The following is a 10,525-nucleotide window of genomic DNA, read 5'->3' as shown; positions in this document are numbered from 1 at the left end:
AAATTTAGCTGTGTATAAATAATTCTTTTTTAGAGTTTTAGGTCATCTGTTATTTAGCTGAGCATGTAAACCGCCTCTTTTTTAGTAATTTTAGAGCTTGTTTAACAATTAATCTTAAATTCTTATCTTGTAATTATTTTTTATGGCTTCTATTTCATTTCAATTTATGATTTCTTCTTTGATTATGAGTAGCTAAACTCATTAGTTAGGGTTGTGACTCAATCCTAGCATGGGTATTTAATGGGTCTTCTATTTTAGGGCTTAAATGTTTATGGGTGATTGATATTTGGTCTGATTTTTATGCTTTAAATGTTAAATTGATGATTGCAAATACTAATTTGTGCCTTTTTGACAGACTCTTCTTGAAAAAGGGAGACTAAGTCTAGGAAATTCAGGCCAACAAGGAATTGGGGTGCATTCAAGAGATTGATAACCCCAATTAAAGGGGTAAACCTAGAGATAATAACACCCGACTTGAGCCAATTTTGCTTGCATTGTTTTGTCACGACCTGGATTTTCCATTCTTGGTAGTCATGAAGACGCCTACTAGTGAAAGCTAGAGAAGCCAACCATTTTAATTATTTACCTTTTTCCCATTTTTAATCCAGTAAAAATTAAGAGCCAACATTATATAAACAGAAGAAATTAAAAGCGGAAGACTGAAGCATAATATATTAATAAAGATACCAATACCAATCCATACGTAAACTACCCAAGACTAGTGTCACAATTTCATAAACTATCTAGGAATACTACAAATAAAGGTTCGAAAGAGTTATTACAACACTGTCTCTGAAATACATAAAAGAAACAGAGTAAAAGGATAGAAGGAGACGTCAAGGCATGCGGACGCCTGCAGGACTACCTCGGATCTCTCAATGGACTGAAGGCAGCAATCCAAAGCTAATGTCGGTATGCTCCAGTACCGGGATCTGCACACAATGCAGAGTGTAGTATTAGCACAACCGACCTTATGTGCTGGTAAGTGCTTAGCCTAACCTCGGCGAAGTAGTGACAAGGCTAGGGCTAGACTACTAAAAAAACATGTGCATTTAAATCATATACCGCAAAAAATAAAAGCAGGAATGTACAGTTAAGGATGGGAGGGGGAAACATACTGAGAGGAAACATCAAATGATAACAGAAGGGCAGCAGGTAAATAAAAGGAAAACCATGACTCAATTATTAACAAGAATCAGAAATCAAACAAGTGCACGGCATCAACCTTCGTGCTTTTACTCTCGTCCTCACCATAAGAATCAATATAATCTACACGACATCACCCTTCGCGCTTTTACTCTTGTCCTCACCATAAAAATCTATATAATCGGCACGGAATTATACATCGTGTGGAACGGCATCACCCTTCATGCGTTTACACTCTTCCTCACAAAATTATACACGATATCACCCTTCGTGCTTTAACACTCTCTCACCAAAACAATGCACGGCATCACCCTTCGTGCTTTAACACTCTTCCTTACCCAAACAACAATCACAAAGCAATAAGGGCACGGGAATCAACAAATTTACAATTAAATACCGACAAGGGAACAATAGTATAACAGTCATATCCCGACAAGAGAAACAATATCAACAATAGCATCCCGGCAAGGGAGACAACATTAAACAACAATCATCCCGGCAAGGGAGACAATTTCATAATCCTCTTTTCTTTTTCACATTTTCTTCATAACTCAATTCACAATTTGAGCCAATGCTCTATATAAGATTCAATTGCCAATTATACATCCACAAATCACTTTACAACTTGAGCCAACGCTTTTCAATGTTCAAATACCAATATTACTTCCACAAGCCTTGCTCAACAATACAAATCATCACATAAAGCATGAACAATACAAATGGAGTCACATTAATCATAATATAAGACTCACGGGCATGCTTGATACCAACGGATAGATACTCGTCACCATGCATATACGTCGTACACAAGAACTAGCACGTACAAAATAGGACACAACTCATAATCCCTCAAGCTAAGGTTAGACCAAACACTTACCTCGATGCCACGAATACAATTCAAGCCTCAACTATTTCTTTACCTCTTAATTCCACCACCAATTCACTTGTATCTAGCCACAAGTTACTTAACTATATCAATAAATGCTAAATGAATCCATTCCAATGCATGAAAATAGGTTTTCTAAAGTTTTTCCTAAAAAGTCAAAAATAGACCCTGGACCCACATGGTCAAAACCTGAGGTTCGAACCAAAACCTGATTACCCATTCCACCACGAACCCAAATATATAATTTGTTTTGAAATCGGACCGAAAATCGAGGTCAAAATCCCATAAATTTGAAAAACCTAGGTTCTACCCAAAAAACACCCAATTTCCCCCATGAAAACCCTTGATTTTGAGTTGAAATCATGTGAAAAGATGTTAAAGGTTGAAGAAAACGAGTTAGAAATGACTTACAATCGATTTGGAGAAGAACCTTTCTTTGGAAAATTGCCCAAGAGAGTTTATGTTTGGAAAGAGTTTGAAAAATGAAAGATATTCGGCTAAGTCATGAATTTGCAGGTCGCAGATATCGCAATTGGGAAACCTTTAGAAGAATGTCCTATTCCCATTTGCCAAGATTTTATCGCATTTGTGACCACCCCATATTTCTGAGGGGGGTCGCATTTGCAAGGCAGACATCGCATTTGTGACAAGGGTCTTCCGCATTTGCGACCAAATGATCGCTTTTGCGATCAGGACTGCCCAGGCCTTCTTTCGCATTTGCGATGCTTTATTTGCATTTGCGATCTTGCATTTGTGAGCCAGGCTTCGTATTTGCAAAGCTTGCAGACCTGCAACATACCAGCAATTCCTAAGTCCAAATTTCACATCGTGGCTTATCCAAAACTCACCCGAGCCCTCGGGGCTCCAAACCAAACATGCACACTAACCCAAGAACATCATACGGACTTGCTCGTGCAATCAAATCACCAAAATAGCATCAAAAATTCAAAGTTTCAAACTTTACAACTAAGGCTCTGAATCACGTCATATGACCTCCGTTTCTTACCAAATTTTACAGGCTCAACTTAAATCACATATAAGACTTGTACTGGACTCCGGAACCAAAATACGGGCATGATACCATCAAATTCCAAACATATTTCATTTCTAAAAACTCATATATATTCCAGAAAATAATTTCTTTAAAAATTCATTTCTCGGGCCTAGGACATCAAAATTCGATTCCAGGCATACGCCCAAGTCCCATATTTTCTTACGGACCCTCCGGGATCGTCAAGTCACGAGTCAGGGTCTATTTACCCAAAATATTGACCGAAGTCAACTTAAATTCATTTTAAACGCAACATTTATCATTTTTCACAAATTTTCACATAATGGCTTTCTGGATACGCGCTCGAACTGTGCATGCAATTCGAGGTGAGACAGAAAGAGGTTTTAAGGCCTCGGAACACAAAATTGATTTCTAAAACAAGAGATGACCTTTTGGGTCATCACATTCTCCACCTCTAAAACAATTGTTCATCTTCGAACGTACATAAGAAGGAAGTACCCGAGTCAGAGAAAAGATGGGGATAACGGCTCTGCATATCGGACTCGGACTCGGACTCCTAGGTCGATGCCTCAGCACGCTGACCTCTCCACTGAACATGAACAGAAGGGAAACTCTTCGATCTCAACTAACAAACCTGTCGGCCTAGGATAGCTATCGGCTCCTCCTCATAGGACAAGTCCTTTCGCAATTGTGAACCCTTTAGAAGATTGACCTCTTCGCATTTGCGACTATTATACCCCATTTTAACCGGATCATATAGAGTATAATATATTGGTGATTCCTAAAATAATTATTAACTAAAGAATGGCCACCTAACTATATTAAAAGGTGAGTTAGGGCACCCTAAATTATCTATTATTAACTCGGTATGGTCTACTAAACATTAGAGATTCTAAGGTAAGGGTTCAATTAATCTTAAAGAGAAGGTGTAAGGCACTCATTAAGATCCACATTAAAATGATTAACCGACCGGACTTAAGATAACTAAGGCTAAGTGTTGAATGTATAAATGATTAAAAAGGGATTGAATTCAAAAGAGCTTGACTTTGAAAATACTTATGCGTAAGAAATTGTGAGTTAAAATCATATTAATGTAATCAAATATGAACTTAAAAATATTCTAAAGTTTAAAAGAAATACATTTGTTAAAAAGCCAAGAGTGAAAATCATGCGTCCTTATGTACGTAAATCCAAAACTATTGTATGACTTATTTTTAAAGATTGGTTATTAAACCAAATGAATGATCTGTTATTAGATGTGTTACACACCCAGACAATTTAACACATAAACAAGTAATTCAAATAATGAAGGTAATCATTTAGTCATATAATCAAGGGACAAAGCAAAGACAGTAGATGTAAAAAATAGGCTTAAACGCCTATCCCTGCATCCCCACAAAGGACCATGCTTTTGCAATTCATCAATTGTTTTCCTTGAATTGAGATCTCAGGTCATATGGAATAGACAAATGTGACGGTTAATTCCATGAGAGTTGAAAGGCTCTTGCATTGGCGTTCGAACACTCGTCCCAAGTGTATATGCGAACAAAGAAAGAAAAGAAAGGAAATAGGAATGAGGAAAAATAATTTAGTTCTTAACCTTAAGAAACTGTAGCTTAAAGAAAATCTAACTCATATGAACTACCGTGTGCATATATTAACAGTAAATGCCAACGTGTGCTAAACAAACCTTAAGGAAATTTAAATATTCAACTACATGTACTACTTCTAGAGAGTCATGGGGGCCTAGCAGGTAATAAATAAATCAAAAGCTAGACATGGCTTCTAGATGCAAGGATTTAAGAAAAACACAATAACCAAAATGATAAAACTGACTCTTGATTATACCCACTAACGTGTACATCCAAAGAAATGCAGGCATGAAGTGAATATTTCAAAGTTATTTAATCCAAAGCTACATTTTAAAATACATGATATCTAACATGTGCAAAAGGGACATAAGCTATGAATTCTACTGCAAATACTTTCAATTCTATGTAGCTATGTAGCTATTATAAAATAACCAAAACTTTCACTAAGGTTATAAGATCGAAATGATACAAATAAATTCTTAATACAAAATAAGTTTATGTTAATCTAACTAAAAATATACAAATATAACTATCAGTAACATACAAAGTATAACTCCTAAACATTCTCCATGATTTTCTATAAATATGATTTCTAAAACATAGTATTTTAATAATAAAATAAATAAAGTGGAGTGGGATTTACCTCTTGTGGGGCAGTGAACTGTAGGCTTTGAGGGCTCAGATCTACTACTCCTTAGTTATGGAGAATAGAAAAATGGAGACTAAATATTGGAAAAAATTTCACAAATTGTAAAGCTTGAGATTAAAAGAAAGCAAAGTAGATATAAACAAAGTCTTTTTTTTTGGGATTTTTCTGATCATTCTAGCTTGGTGAGGCTGGAGCTTTGAGGTAGTATTTATAGGTAAAAATAGCTAGAATTGAGATTTGAGTTTTGAAATTCAAAAAAACAGATATAGGGAGTCACGGGTCTTGAATTCCAAGAGAGTCGTTTGAAGAGATCTTCTGAAGAGATATTGACTGAATTTCCCTATTACTTTAGATTTGCAAAGATTTGGCCTTGACAATTCATAAACAAGTAAAGATTCGGATTGACTATTATTTGCACTTTGTACCCTTTTGCTTGAAATAGGAGAGAAGGAATAGGAAGCACCTGAACTTTTATGACAATGGTGTGGACAACATGGGTTAAGATATTTAAGAGTGGACCAATGTAAGAGAATGGGTGGTAGGCTTTTTCCTTCTTTAAAGTAATTTCTTTAGACTTCTTTGTATTAATAACTTGTACTAAAATTTAACAATTTAAACATATAAAAATCTAATATTTATGTATTTGATAATATTAATATAGCATTGCTTTAAGCAAAATTATTGAAAGGCAAGAGCTACATAAAATAACTTGTCTAAGGTATTAAAGATCGAGAAACATAAAGAAATTAATTGAAGGAAAAGTAGGACAAAATTAGGTATCAACAGCAACCACCCCATATTTTTGAGGGGGTTCGCATTTGCAAGGCAGAAGTCGCATTTGCGACCAAATGATCGCATTTGCGATGCTTTATTCGCATTTGCAATCTCGCATTTGCGAGCAAAGCCTGCAGACCTGCAACATACCAGCAATTCCTAAGTCGAAATTTCACTCTGTGGCCTATCCAAAACATACCCGAGCCCTCGGGGCTCCAAACCAAACATACACACTAACCCAAAATATCATACGGACTTGCTCGTGCAATCAAATCATCAAAATAACATCAACAACTATGAATTTAGCATCAAAATCAAAGAAAATCTCAAGAACTTTCAAAGTTTAAAATTTTACAACTAAGGTTCCGAATCACGTCATATGACCTTCGTTTCTTACCAAATTTTACATGATCGACTTAAATCACATGTAAGACCTATACCGGACTCCAAAACCAAAATACAGGTCTGATACCTTCAAATTCCAAATTTATTTTATTTTAAAAAACTCATATATATTCTAGAAAATAATTTTCTTTAAAAATTTATTTCTTGGGTTTGGGACCTCGTAATTCGATTCCGGGCATACGTCCAAGTCCCATATTTTCCTACGGACCCTCCGGGACAATCAAATCATGGGTCTGGGTCCGTTTACCCAAAATATTGACCGAAGTCAACTAAATTCATTTTAAAAGCAACATTTATCATTTTTCACGGATTTTCACATAATGGCTTTTCGGATACGTGCCCAGACTGTGCACGCAAATCGATGTTATACAGAAAGAGATTTTAAGGCCTCGAAAAATAGAATTTATTTCTAAAACAAGTGATGATCTTTTGGATCATCACATTCTCCACCTCTAAAACAATCGTTCGTCCTCGAACGGACATAAGAAGGAAGTACCTAAGTTGGAGAAAAGATGGGGATAACGGCTCCGTATATCAGACTCGGACTTCTTGGTCGATGCCTCAGCAGGCAGACCTCTCCACTGAACACGAACAGAAGAGAAACTCTTCGATCTCAACTGATGAACATATCGGCCTAGGATACCTACCGACTCCTCCTCATAGGATAAGTCCTTGTCCAACAGGACAGTGCTGAAATCTAACACGTGGAATGGATCGCCGTGATACTTCCTAAGCATGGACACATGAAACATTGGATGCACAACTGATAAACTAGGCGGCACTGCAAGTCTGTAAGCCATCTCTCCCACTCGATCAAGAATCTCAAACGGGCCAATGAATCTAGGGCTAAGCTTGCCCCTCTTCTCAAATCTCATCATGCCCTTCATAGGCGACACCCAAAGCAATACCCGCTCACCGACCATGAATTCCAAATCATGAACCTTAAGATCGGCATAACTCTTTTTCCTGGACTGAGCTGTACGAAGCCTATCCTGAATGATCCTGACATTGTCCAAGGCATCCAGTACTAGATCCGTACCTACGAACTGAGCCTCTCCCGGCTCAAACCATCCAACCGGAGACCGACACTGCCTACCATATAAAGCCTCATAAGGAGCCATCTGGATGCTCGACTGGTAGCTGTTGTTGTACGCAAACTCTGCTAAAGGCAAAAACTGATCCCACGAGCCTCCAAAGTCAATGACACAAGCTCAGAGCATATCCTCCGAAATCTGAATAGTGTGTTCGGACTGCCCGTCCGTCTGAGGATGAAATGATGTGCTCAACTCAATCTGTGTGCCCAACTCCCGCTAAACTGCTCTCCAAAAATGTGAGGTAAACTGCGTACCTCAGTCCGAAAGGATAGACACAGGAACACCATGAAGTCAAACAATCTCCCGGATATAGATCTCAGCTAACCTCTCAGAAGAATATAAGACTACCACAGGAATGAAATATGCTGACTTGGTCAACCTATCAACAATAACTCATACTGCATCGAACTTTCTCTGAGTCCATGGGAGTCCAACAACGAAGCCCATAGTGATATGCTCTCACTTCCACTCAGGAATCTCAATCTTCTAGAACAAACCACCAGGTCTCTAAGGCTCGTACTTTACCTGCTGACAATTCAAACACCAAGCCACATATGCCACAATATCCTTCTTCATTTTTCTCCACCAATAATGTTGCCGCAAATCCTGATACATCTTAGCGACGCCCGGATGAATAGAGTACTGGGAACTATGTGTCTTCTCTAAAATCAACTTCAGGAGCCCATCCACATTAAGAACACAAACTCAACCCTGCGACCTCAAAACCCCATCATCTCCTAATGTAACCTGCTTGGCACCACCGTGCTGCACCGTATCTCTAAGGACACACAAATCAGGATCATCATACTACCGATCTGGGATATGCTCCAGTAAAGAAGAATGAGCGACTGTGCAAACTAATACACGACTGGGCTTAGAAACATCCAGTCTTACGAACTAATTGGCCAAAGCCTAAACATCCAAAGCAAGCGGTCTCTCACCGACCGGAATATACGCAGGACTACCCATACTGGCTGACTTCCTACTCAAAGTATCGGACACCACATTGACCTTTCCCGGATGGTAAAAGATGGTGATATCATAGGCTTTCAACAACTCCAACCACCTTCTCTGCCTTAAATTTAGCTCCTTCTGCTTGAATAAGTACTGCAGACTCATGTGATCTATGAACACCTCATATGCCATGCCATACAAATAATGCCTTCAATTCTTCAACGTGTGAAAAATGGTTGTTAACTCCAAATCATGAACCGTATAGTTCTTTTCATGAATCTTCAACTAACGCAAAGCATAAGCAATGACCTTGCCATCCTACATCAACATCACACCAAGTCCAATATGAGATGCGTCACAATAAACTGTATATGGCCCTGAACCTGTGGGTAAAACCAACACTGGCGCCGTAATCAAAGCTATTTTGAGCTTCTGAAAGCAGGTCTCACACTCGTCCGACCCATGAACTAGGCACCCTTCTGGGTCAACCTGGTCATCGAGGCTGCAATAGATGAAAACCCCTCCACAAACCGACGATAATAGCCTGCCAAACCCAAGAAACTCCAGATATTTGTAGCTGATGCGGGTCTAGGCCAATTCTTAACTGCCTCTATCTTCTTCAGATCTACCTGAATACCCTCTACTGATACAACATGACCCAAGAATGCAACTGAACTCAACCAAAACTCACACTTCAAAAACTTGGCATACAACCGACTTTCTCTCAAAGTTTGAAGAACAACTCTCAGATGCTACTCGTGCTCCTCCCGACTGCGGGAGTAGATCAAAATATCATCAATGAAGACTATCACGAACGAATCCAAGTAAGACCTGAAAACTTGGTTCATCAAATCCGTAAAAGTTGTTGGGCCAAATGACATTACCAAGAACTCATAATGCCCGTACCGAGTCCAGAAAGCTATCTTAGGGACATCGGATGCCCTAATCCTCAAATGATGGTAGCCAGATCTCAAGTCAATCTTCAAAAATACCTTGTCACCCTAAAGCTGATCAAGTAAATCATCAATCCTCGGTAATAGATACTTATTCTTGATTGTAACCTTGTTCAACTGCCGGTAATCTATACACATCCTCATTGATCTGTCCTTCTTCTTGACAAACAACACCGGCTCACCCCAAGGCAAAACACTAGGTCTAATGAAGCCTTTATCAAGCAAGTCTTTCAATTGTTCCTTCAATTCTTTCAACTCAGGCAGGGCCATACAATACAGCGAGAATAGAAATGGGCTGAGTGCCCGAAGCCAAATTAATGCAGAAGTCAATATCCCTGTCGGGTGGCATACTTGGCAGGTCTGAAGGAAATACCTCAGGAAACTCACGAACAAGAGGCAAAAAATCAATAGAAGGAACCTCAACACTAGAATGACGAACATATGCAAAATAGGCTAGACACCCCTTCTCAACCATTCACCGAGCCTTCATATATGAGATAACACTATGAGTAGAATGACTAGGAGTCCCTTTCTACTCTAAACGAGCAAATCCAGCAAAGCTAAGGTCATAGTCTTGGCATGACAGTCTGAGATAGCGTGGTAAGGTGATAACTAGTCCATCCCAAAATGACTTCAAAATCAACCATGTCTAAAAGTAACAAATCTACACGAGTCTCAAGACCCCCGATCACAACTATACATGAACGATGGACATGATATACCACAGTAGAATCACCCACCGGTGTAGACACATATACAGGAGCACTCAAGTAATCACTAGGCATGACTAGATATGGTGCAAAATAAGATGACACATAGGAGTACATAGATCCTGGATCAAATAAAACTAAAACATCTCTACTACAAACCAGAACAGTACCTGTAATAACTGCATCGGAAGCCTCAGCCTCAAGCCTGGTTGGAAGAGCATAACATCGGGGTTGGGCCCTACCACTCCGAATTATATATCTGGGATGGCCTGTTACTGGCTGGCCTCCACCTCTAGCGGCCTGACCTCCACCTCTAATACCTCTACCTCTACCTCTAGCACCTCTAAATC

The 10,525-nt window shown here is 38.8% G+C and overlaps 1 long non-coding RNA gene across 2 annotated transcripts; it reads right to left on the bottom strand.

Annotated features, from left to right (window-relative positions):
* Positions 1 to 642: 642 nt before the first annotated feature.
* On the bottom strand, positions 643 to 5,827 carry LOC142179537 (uncharacterized). 2 transcript variants are annotated; one of them, XR_012707998.1, is made up of 2 exons: positions 5,280 to 5,827; positions 643 to 932 (listed from the first exon to the last, which is right to left on the bottom strand). It is a non-coding gene; the product is annotated as an uncharacterized LOC142179537 (long non-coding RNA). The 2 variants fall into 2 exon arrangements; XR_012707997.1 differs by lacking the exon at positions 643 to 932 and adding an exon at positions 2,387 to 2,820.
* Between the last annotated feature and the right edge of the window lie 4,698 nt (positions 5,828 to 10,525).

This window comes from Nicotiana tabacum, chromosome 3 (assembly GCF_000715075.1).
Source record: "Nicotiana tabacum cultivar K326 chromosome 3, ASM71507v2, whole genome shotgun sequence".
Classification (NCBI taxonomy): domain Eukaryota; kingdom Viridiplantae; phylum Streptophyta; class Magnoliopsida; order Solanales; family Solanaceae; genus Nicotiana; species Nicotiana tabacum.
Note: the sequence above shows the minus strand (reverse complement) of the source record. Positions and strands in the feature narration are given on the sequence as shown.